The 11,082-nt window shown below is 47.0% G+C and overlaps 1 pseudogene; it reads left to right on the forward strand.

The window, feature by feature from the left end:
- Positions 1–2,388: 2,388 nt before the first annotated feature.
- LOC101578787 lies at positions 2,389–8,472 on the forward strand (annotated as a pseudogene).
- The last annotated feature ends 2,610 nt before the right edge of the window (positions 8,473–11,082 follow it).

The following is an 11,082-nucleotide window of genomic DNA, read 5'->3' on the forward strand; positions in this document are numbered from 1 at the left end:
AACACTTTCTCCTTGCAGAATCTGCCATCCATGTCTTTCTGATGCCCCTTCTGATCTGGTCCATGTTAACTCAGAGTGTTTAGGTGGCTGAAGGAGGGGCACTACTATAATGTATGCTTCTGACAACAAGTCTCCCACAGCCTCTCATTTTGCTGCCAAATCAGTGGCCCTGTTGCCTCAGGCCTTGATAGAATTTCCTCTTTGATGTCCAGGGCAGTGTATTACTGCCATCTGAGTGGGCCACCATACCACGTGCAGCAAGTTCAATATCTCCTGCCAATTTTTAATGTCATTTCTTCCTGCAGTTAGGAGACCTCTTTCCTGGTAGATGGCACAATGTACATGGAAAGTGGCAAATGCATACTAGCAGTCTGTGAAAATATTTAACCTCTTATTTTCCTGAAGTTCCAAGGCCCACTTAAGTGCAGATCAGTTTGACTTTTTGGACTGATGTACCAAGAAGCAGTGCTTCTAACTGTACTGCTCATTCTACAGTCACAACTGCTGCCCCTGCCATCCATACCCCATCTATTACCATACTCTCATACGAGAATAGGACTACATCGGGGTCTTTAAGGGACATGTTTTATAGGTCAGATCTTGCAGAATACATGACCTCGATATTTTCCACTCAATCATGTCTTGGGGGCTCCAATGACATTGGAAGTAGAGAAGCAGAGTTAATAGCCTGTACAGTCTTAAGAGTTAAATATGAGGCCTCAAAAAGGGCTGATGGCAGAACAGGGAGCTTGAGTTCTAAAGACTTTTCTCTCATAATCAGTGGAGTCAGGGACCGTCTGAATCCCACAGCACCAGGAGCCAAAATATGGGAACTGCTCTGGGTGTCCCAGCCTCCCCATTACTGCCTCCCATACTCTGTTGACTATGTGAGGATCCATCGTTCCCTCGGCTGGCCAGTCTACTCCAAAGGAAGGCCATTTTCATTTACATAGCGTGGTGAGCTTTCATTCACAACACAAATCCCCATAATACAAATCCCCAAAACAGAAATCCCAAGCATGTTCTGCTTAATCCACACAAATAGCAAAAGTACAAGACTAATATAGTTTGACACAATGGCCGTAACTATACAAAGTGAAACACCTGAGCTGGGTATGAGTTTTTATGGGTTTTCAAGTAGACTGTTCCAAGTGGCAGGAGGGGCAGGACAATTACAACTCCCCAGCCCTGTGATTACAGGCATGTTACAATGCCTGGTTTTAGGGCCAACATGGTACAACAGGGTTCCAGGACTGGCGCTGTATGCACTACTAGGGATCAAATTCAGGTCCTTGTGCTTGCTAGGCAAGCACTTAGACCACTGAACTATCTACCCAGCCCAGACTGTGGATTCCATTGTAATCCCAGGACATGGGCACATGGGGGAAACAAAAAAGCAATTCAGATAAACAGACAGACACAATATTCCAGGAAGACATTTGGTCCTCTCCAACCTTTCTTTTACCAATTTAAACTTCAGACTCGCTTAAATCAAAACAATACAGAGTATCATCTAACTGCAAAAACAACCAACCTCCCACAGACTCTCCTCTAGGAGAGAAAACAAACCGCTGGTGGCTCTTTTGCCTGAGAGAACTAACAACCAACCAACCTTCTAGCAACTCTCATCTGGCTGAACTGATCAAACAAATTGCTACCACCTCTGGGAGCTAGGGCCCCAAAACCAGTCTACTAGAGATCAAAAAAAGAACAAAGGACAATTAAGTTTTACCAGGTTGGACATTATGACTGTTTGTTCCTTTCTCAGCAGTGGCTTCCACCCGTCAAACATCCCCAGGAAGCTAGCTGAACTCAGCTGTGGCACAAGAGCCGCCAAGAAGTGGCTTACTGAGGCCTGGGGGCCCTCTCAACGTGGAAGTTTTGCCCAAGGAAATCTCACTGAGGGCTCCATATGAAACAGTGAGATTATTTCCATGTCAGACCAAAAATTGAAAAAAGCAGAGTTTATCCATAAAGCCAGTCATCGGACTCTTGCCAGGTCTTAAGTGTCCAGAATGTGTCTGAACGCACTTCCCTGGTCCTTACAGATCAGAAGCACATCTGGACTCACTTTTAGTTTCCTCTCTGCTTAAATACCTTCTCAGTTTCCATGGCAATGGGGAATTCTTCTTTGTAATTAGTTGTTTTCCTCTTATGTTTACAACATCTTAACGAGAGTGGGGAAGGGTTTTAGGAGTGACAACATCTTAACAAGTGTTGGGAACGATTGAACAAGTGACAGTACCTTAATAAAGGTGGGTGTCTCAGTAACTTTTCTCTCATTGCTGGGACAAAATACCTGACAACCAAAATTAATGAAAGAAAGGTTTATTGAGCTCACAGTTAGTGCAAGTTTCAGTCTATACTCTGCAGAGTGGCACATATCAGGGGGCAGCAGTTCACAGTGGCAATTTTGGCCTCGGCAAGAAGTCTCTGGAGCAGTGGGTGAATGAAGAGGCCACCTGCCTCTGTGATGCTATCGCCAACCATGCTGGTGGGTGATGGGTACAAGTTACAAGGAAGGTACCTATACACAAAAGATGGGGAGAAGCAACAGCACCCTGAGGAGCCTCCCTACTCACAGGGCAGCCCTTTTGTCCCAACGCCCTGATGACCAAAGCTGTATGCAATGTGATCTCCTCTCTCATCTATACGTGCCACTCAAGTATGATGACACCACTGCGATCAGGTTGATAGAGCTGATGGAGGATGGCATGAGGAAGGCCAATGGCTTGCTGCTTCAGGTACAGGGTTCAGGGCAGTCTGTGCAGGGACACATTCCTGCAGAAGGGCTCTGGGAAGGCAATTTGCATGTAGTGGATGGGAAGGAAGCATCAGGGAGAGAGTGCTGAGGTAGAAAGGTCTGTATGTGGCAAATCAGACAATAGTAAGGGAAAGGTGGCTGAGGTTCAGGGAACCAGAGGGGAGAGCCTGCATCCATGTTGGAAACCATAGAAATTCCTGAGACTGCCATTGTAGGAAGTTCACGTGGCAGCTCAGCACCAGGACAGAGCTTTGATGCTGGCCCAGGGGAAAGAAGGACGGGTCAAACATGGAGAATCTCTCCGGTGTTAGGCCACCATACAGGAGGCTCGGTGTGAGACGTATACATGAGTACAGAGCACAGGAAGTACCCAGGCTGTCCCTGTGCTGTCATAGTTAGTGAACACAGTGCCATTGCTCACACACATTCCCTGGGTGGCTACCAAAGTCCTGCCCTCACAGAGGACAATTTTAGCTTTGATTTACAATCTGTTGACCGAGCACAACACAACCTGGGACCCAGACCAGCCACCCCGAGATCTGACTGATGCTTTTCTGAACGAAGTACATAAGGTGAGATGTTCTGTGAGAGACGGGATCAGGGGCTGTGGCCAAGTGCTTTGGGAGATAAGAGGCCAGGTGGGGCCTCCTGTCTGCCAGAGACCCAGCCCCTGCACTGATGGGTGCTGGATGGGGGACCTTAGAGCTGTTCCTCTAACTTCCCACTGAGGCCACCCTCTCTGCCTGTCTCAGGCCAAGGAGAGCTCCAAGAGCAGCTTCAATGATGAGAACTTTCATCTAGTTGTTATCTGAGCTGTTTTTTGCAGGGATGCTGACCACATCAATCACAATGTCCTGGGCCCTGCTGCTCATGATCCTGCATCCGGATGTGCAGTGTGAGTTGAGCTTGTAATGAATGGGAACTCAAAGAAATAGGTGGCACGTCCTAAATCTTACTTTGAAACACACGGTTCTAACCAGATTCATGAGATGTAGTCATAGCCCTTAATGCAGGGATGGAGAATGTCAGGGCTCTGTCCACAGGAACTGACCCTGCATGGCCATGCTTGTCTGTGCAGGCTGTGTCCAGTGAGAGATCAATGAAGTCATAGGGCAGGGGCGGCGCCCAGAGATGGCAGACCAGGCCCACATGCCCTTCACCAACGCTGTGATTCATGAGGTGCAGCGGTTTGCAGACATTGTCCCCTTGGGTGTGCCCCATATGGCATCTCATGACACTGAGGTGCAGGGCCTCTGCATCCCGAAGGTAAGCCTGGGGTCTTTCGTCCCCAGCATGGCCACTACCAAGCGTCCCTACAAAATAATCTCCCACCTGGCCCTGCATAATCCTGGTGCTGTCAGGCCCAGTGTGGGTGGGTTGGTTCTGAGCACAGGGCTGCCCTGTCCCCTGTCACCCTACAGTGTAGTTGGAAGAAGAATTCATGCATTTTAGTTTTGGGAGGATCCTATACAGCTGAGGTCTAATGTATGTGTATGCATCCATGGGATCCCTGATGGCTGGTCTTGCCATATGATCAGGATGGTCCCAAGAACTTTCTGGGACCTGTGTATAAACAAAAGGGTCCTTGTGACCCTGCATCCAGCAGCCTCTGTGCATCATCCAGTGTACTTATGCTTAGCGTCAAGAGTCCTGTGTCCTCCATCCTAGTGCACATCCATGCCTTGTCTCCTGCCAGGGGACCATGCTCATTACCAACCTGTCATCTGTGCTGAAGGATGAGACTGTCTGGGAGAGGCCTTTCCACTTCCACCATGGACATTTCCTGGACAGCGGGAGCCGCTTTGTGAAACGAGAAGGGTTCCTGCCCTTCTCAGCAGGTGATTGTATTAGATCAGACTCCTTGTCCCCTTCCAGGGCACCTTAGTGGGCAACAGCCCAAGACCAAGCCTGACTGAGCCCCATCACTCCCATACGTCCGCACATGTGCCTTGGGGAGCCCCTAGCCCGCATGGAGCTCTTCCTTTTTTTCACCTGCCTGCTGCAGCACTTCAGCTTCTCTGTGCCTGAAGGGCAGCCCCGGCCCAGCGACCGTGGTGTGCTTTCCTTCCTAGTGACTCCAGCCCCATTCCAGCTATGTGCTGTGCCCCACTAGATGGAGCACTGTGGCCCCTACTTGTCCACTACACAGATGACTTAGTATCTAGTAAAGCAGTGTTGTGACTGTCACTAGGTACCTGTGTCCATCCAACCCTCTTTATTCAAACCCTATGTGTGATGCTTTCACCTCTCTGTCTAAAGCCACCCATGATCCCCTGCCTTTTCCATCTTACCCTGATCAGTGCTCTCAGCACAAGAGAAATGTGTATACTTGGCAGGTGGGAGTTCAGCCCATGTCACCCTGGGAGACCCAAGACTGACAGCTGAGTGGGTGCTAAATCTAAGACAACAGTCTGAACTCCATGGGTGTCAGGTGGGTGCTGAATGTGAGTGGCTTTCTCTTGGGAATAAACACAGTTCCTGATGAGGTGCTGGCTCGTGTTGGTGAGACATGAAGGTGATATATCCACGGCACAAGCCCTGAAACTTTTAAGGGCTATGGGTGTAGTTAGTATGCATAGGGCCCCCCTATCTGTGCTAGAGGGGTTCATCCTTCCAGCCCTTGATCAATATCTGGTCCCCAGGCTGGATAGGTTACAAGGGTGTTTGGAGGGCACTGGGTGATGCTACAGAACAGTCACAGATCCTCAAGGACACAATGATGTGCGTTTATTTGGCAATGCAGGTCAGCTGACCCAGCTTCTTGGAGTCCCTGCACCAATATAAAAAGCTGTCCCAACAAGATCATGATGGGCGTGAGGCCATGTCAGCTGGGTGTGCAATAGACTAGAGGAGTATCATAGGCAATACAGTTGTCCATGTTGCACAGGTCTCTTGGCAGAGCTTAGCCAAGGTGGACTTGTGGTTGTGTTTCTACCTGCCCAGAGCTCTGGGACCAGTAAGCCACGCAGTTTTTATTTTACCCCCAGAGCCGAGGCTACCTCCTGGACTATTTTACCTATGAATGTTGCCCCATTATCTGATCCAACGCCCATGGGTAATTCATATCAGGGGATGATTAACTCTAGAAAACCCTTGACTACCTCTCTCAAACTTTCAGTCCTAGTCAGCATGGCTTCTATGCAACTTGAGTAGGTACAAAACAATACTAGCAGGTATTTCTGACTTCTGGTTGTTGGCTAAACCTTGGTGAAGTCAACGTCAACATCTTTAACGGAGTGGTCCCGTACCTCCTAATGCCAGGCATGGTGTTGTAGATACAAAGTTTGCATCTTTCAGCCACAGAGGAGTACAATGTCCAAATATGAGGGCATAGAAATACCAGCAAAGCAATTCCTTATCATTGTTTTCTTTTTTCAAATGACTGCAGGTATGTATGTCTTCTATCAGAAAATGTCCCAGATTCAGGAGGGAACACAGTCTCTCCTGGCAGCACTTGTTACCCACTTTTATCAGAAGCTTCCTCTGACTTAGCCTGCTTAAACTCAGTCTCTAAATAGGAAGACCTTTTCAGATGGGGCATCAGGACTGCATTCTCAGGGATAGGAGTCTCTAGACTGGCCACCTATTTTGCTGTTAAGTCCTTGATGCAATTGTCTGGGACCTTTAATGTGTCTCCCTCTGGTGACTGGGCAGTGTATGACTTTTGGCAGTCCAAGTGTAGCAACTCTAATACTACTTGTGAATTCTTTAATATCCTTTTTATCTGCTGGCACGAACCTTTTTTGTATATGGCTCCATGCATAGGGAGGGTGGCAAAAGCATAGTAGGAGTTGGTATAAATGTTGACCCATTTGTCCTTTCCAATTCCAAATCCCATGTAGGGCTCTCAGCTGGGCTTTCTAACCAATGTTGCAGGGTAAGTGTTTCTGACCGAACAGTTTGATCTATCATGACAGCTGCTCCTGCCCTCTAGACCCCATCTATTATGCTACAGTTGTTATCTGAAAACAGGGTCGAATCAGGGTCCAAGATGGGTGAATCCTAGAGATCCAGGCACCCCGAGTAGACCATCTCGAGTGATTTGGTGCAGTCACATTTGGGTGGCTCCATGGATATGGGCAGCACTGAGGCTGGGATGATAGCCAGGATGGGTGTCGTGATTAACTTGGGGTCCTCAAGAAGGGTGACCCCTAAGTACAGTTTTCACTGCATGAGTGGTATATACCTTTAAAAGTCTATTGCAAGGTCAGCCTGTCAGCCTCTTTCACCAGCATGGCGGTGGCAGCAGTGGCCCATAGGAAGGAAGCCCACCCTGCTGCTACTCACTCTAGCTTCTTGCACAGTATGCCACAGGGTGATGCCAAGATCCCAGGGTCTGGGTCAGGACGTTCTGAGCTGTCCTCCTGTCTGTGTCTTAGAGAGCCAAAGCTGGGCACTTGACAACCCCCTTTTGAGGATATAACAGGGAGACCTCAGACTGGACTAAAAGGCACGAAATCCTTAGACAAGGCTTTAAAGCTCAACTGACTTACAACTATTTCTACTTTAGCAGGCAAACATGCTTTTTGAATTTTTAATTGTTTGGTTAACTCACATTTTACACAGTGAAAGATTTTTTTTTTTTTTTTTTTTGGCGGAACCGGGGATTGAACTCAGGCTCTTGGGCTTGCCAGGCAAGCACTTATTCCACTGAGCCATCTCCCCGGGCCCGAAATATTATTTTTTATGTCAGTTATTGAACATGTGGGGGCTACCAACCCATGACTTCTTTAAAAGTACATCACTTTTTATATTTATTGAGACCAAGTATGGGCTGAAGTTTTAGACACATACATGACCTACACTTTATACTTTAATATACATTTCAGAGGAAAAATGATAACAATGTTCCTAAAATACAACATAAAATTTTTACCTGAAATACAATATAAAACAAAACAGTTATTGTAACCAAAGGAACATTAGTTAACTTTTTAACGGTTGCAGTTCAGCTAATTTTATTCATTGCCTTCAGGGATGTAGATATACTTATGGTTTTTGAATACAATCAAGAAATATGGTGTTGACAAAACAGTATTAAACACATCCAAGGGCTGGGGAGATGGCTCGGTCATTTACTGGAATCTTTCTGTAAGATTCAAACAAAAATAAGCTGGGGAGGGGGGGGTTGTCGTCCTAAGAGAGGTGGGAAAGACTCAACAGGCCTTCTCCTCACTCACATCTTGGTTTGGCCCTAGGACAAGAAGCAAGGTAGTCAGTAACCTGTCATTTATGTTCCCTACACCCAGCCTCCGTCCTCCTCACTCCGGAAAGAAGTCCTGGGTTCCATGAAACAATGCGCTGTGGACCTTATTAAGCCCAACTCCCCGCGTCTCATCCCATAACTCTCGAATCTAAGCCTCTGGGGTCCGCCGGTTTAGATGGTTTCAAGGATGCCCGGGTGGCTCTGGCGTCCTGGGCTCTCACAGGGACACATACCATCCGCTCACTCCATCCTCTGGACACCTGCTGAGCGGCCTGGACCCCCGCTCCTCCCAGCGCTAGCGCAGCGGGAAGCCTGTACCAAGCGGGGCCCACCGCCTCCGCGCCCACAGCGGAACGCGGACCGAGAGCGCCGGGAGCCCCTTCGCCAGTGGACGCTCCGAGCGAGCAGTCAGAGGCAGGGACAGCGCCCGCAGCTCCTGGAACGACCGGTGCCCACCCGGCTCGGCCATGCTCCCAGGGCCTCCTCCGCGCCCTTCATCTGAGGAAACAGCGCCTCACAGCGCCTTGGAGGCGACAGGCCCCGCTGTGTTGTCCGGGCGCCTTTGACCTCGAGAGACAGGCGGCAGGGCCAGAGAGCAGACACCGGTGCCTAGAGAACCACGAGGAGGATACCTGCTGAGGAGGGGTACAGTCGCGTTAGACATACTCACTCCGCAGCGCCGGAGGTCTTGGAGTCCCGGCTAGGAACCTCAAGGAACTTTACTCCTACCGCGCGCCCGGATGCCCTGGGACTTGTAGTCTGGAAAAGTGCGCAGAGACCTCTGGGATGTGTAGTCCGTTCTTCATCACAGCCAGTCTCTGGTGCAGATAATGGCCCTGGTGTGGTCAGGGGCACTCGGTCTAAGGAGGGTACTGCAGTGATAAGTCTCAAAGTACTGAAGAGAGGTGACTCATCACATACAAGGAAGCCTTTGTGTTTCCTTGCTAATTTCCAGTTAATTTTTCACCAGAGACCCAGCAAACCAAAAGATAATGAAGTCATATATTTAAGTTGTGAAAGAAACTAAGAGAGTCAGCCAAACTTTATCCATTTGGCAAATGACATGAATGAAGGAGAAATCAAGAGGAAGCCAGGTATATATTAATTATTGAAACTGTGCTAGTAACCAGTTTTGAAACTGTCTCATTGCTATTTGTTTCTCAATAAAATTATTGTAAAAAAATAGAGGGAGTCAGGTAAAAAGCAGTGGAGGGACAGCATTCACAGTTGGCTTGCCTTACTGTGGACAAGTCAAATCCAAGCTAAAATGGAATCACTCAACAGTAACTTGACCCGACCAGCGGGTTAGTCAATGAGGACCCTTGAAGGGGAGTGGGGATGATATAGGGACAGGAGACACGAGAAATGGAGGCAAGACAAAGGTTCTGATCAAGCCCCGTTTATTCAAGGAAGTCTCAGCGAATTTATAGGAAGCGGGAAAGGAGAGGGAAGAGTGATTACACGTCATCAGGTCGCTAGGCACTGGGGGGTGGTCTCTAGAATGGAGATCAGGCATGTGACTTCTGGGAAATGGCTCGGAGGGGAAACAGAAACTTAGCTCTGGGAAGGTCACAAGACAACAGATCAAATGCAACCGTCTGTAGTATGAGGTCAAGCATTGGTCTCCCACAGTAACTCAAAGCCCTGAAGAAATACTCAACACTGGACAAGTAGACCACATAAGTGACTATATGTTGGCACTGTTGATTGGTGGGTTTATAATTCCTCTTCAGGCCAGTGAGATAGTGCAGTGGTCTAAAGCACCTGCTTAGGCAAGCTTAGGAAAAGCGCAGGGACTGCAGTTTGATGCCTGGCATCACATGCTTTGCCAGCCCTGACCCCAGGAAGCGCTGAGCTGATCATAAAAAAAAGTAATTCCTCTTCATTCCCTTGTGTGATTTCCCCCACCAATGCTTTTTTGTTTCAAAACACCAATGAATAAAACAATAGTCATAACTTTATGTTAATAAGCATACAATGTATAAATTCCTAATCTGGAACAGTAATAATATAATGTGAGAGTGATAGATAGATAGATAGATACAAATATTTGTAGACTATACACTATAATATTTTCATTAGTCAAATTAGGTCTTTCTGTTTAAGATGTTGATTTTAACCCATCATCTTAGTTTCCGTGTTTAACACTCTGCAATGTCTGAAAAAAAATGATATTTCAAAGAACACAGCTTAAGAATGCATCTCCTGGGGGCTGGGGAGATGACTTACTAGAATAAGTGCTTCTCTGGCAAGTGTAAGGGTCTGAGATCAATCCCTGGTTCCAAAAAAAAAAAAAAAAAAAAAAAAAAAAAAAAAAAAAAAAAAAAAAAAAAAAAAAAGAATGCTTCTCCTTTCTAACTGGCACATGAATCTAAAAACACTGGGAGAAAAAATAAATAAATAAAAATACTGGGAGAATTGAAGGGGAAAGGAGATTGTACCAGATTATAGTTAGACATCAATAATCCAGTCTCAATATTGGACTAAACAAGTATAGATAAGATTGTGATGGAAATTCCGGATTTGGACAGCACTGTTGGTCAGTGGGGCCTAACACACAGATGGAGAACACGCCACCCAGCAACTGCAGGCTACTCAACTTCCTCAAGTGCACGTGAAACATTAGAACAGAACAAGCAGTAGTACAAAAGCAATCTCAATCCATTCTTAAAAATTGGACTCCTGTAGAACTATTTTCTGGCCTCAAGGAAAATGCATGAAACAGCAGAAGGATTACTGACAGATTATATGTATATGTAGAGATAGATAGCAACAGTTCCCAAAGACTGGGGATGGCTAGGCAGTACTCTATTACTTAGATGCATTCCTAAAATTAAACTTTGGGGAGAAGGTACCAGGAATTGAAGTCAGGACCTCATGCTTGCCAGGCAAATGTGGTGTCGCTGAGTTAAATCCAGCATATTCTGAAATGCCCACTGGGTCAAAGAATAGAAAATATCTTCAGGAGGATGAGAAGGAAAACACTGTGTACCAAGACATACAGCATCCAGCAAAAGTAGAAATCATAGGAAAAATGCACAAATGACCATGCCTGCTCTAAAAATGAACAAAGATCTGAAAGCAACAACTGAACTACAGACCAGAAAGAACT

This window comes from Octodon degus, unplaced genomic scaffold (genome assembly GCF_000260255.1).
Source record: "Octodon degus isolate 3935 unplaced genomic scaffold, OctDeg1.0 scaffold00563, whole genome shotgun sequence".
In the NCBI taxonomy this organism is placed as follows: Eukaryota; Metazoa; Chordata; class Mammalia; order Rodentia; family Octodontidae; genus Octodon; species Octodon degus.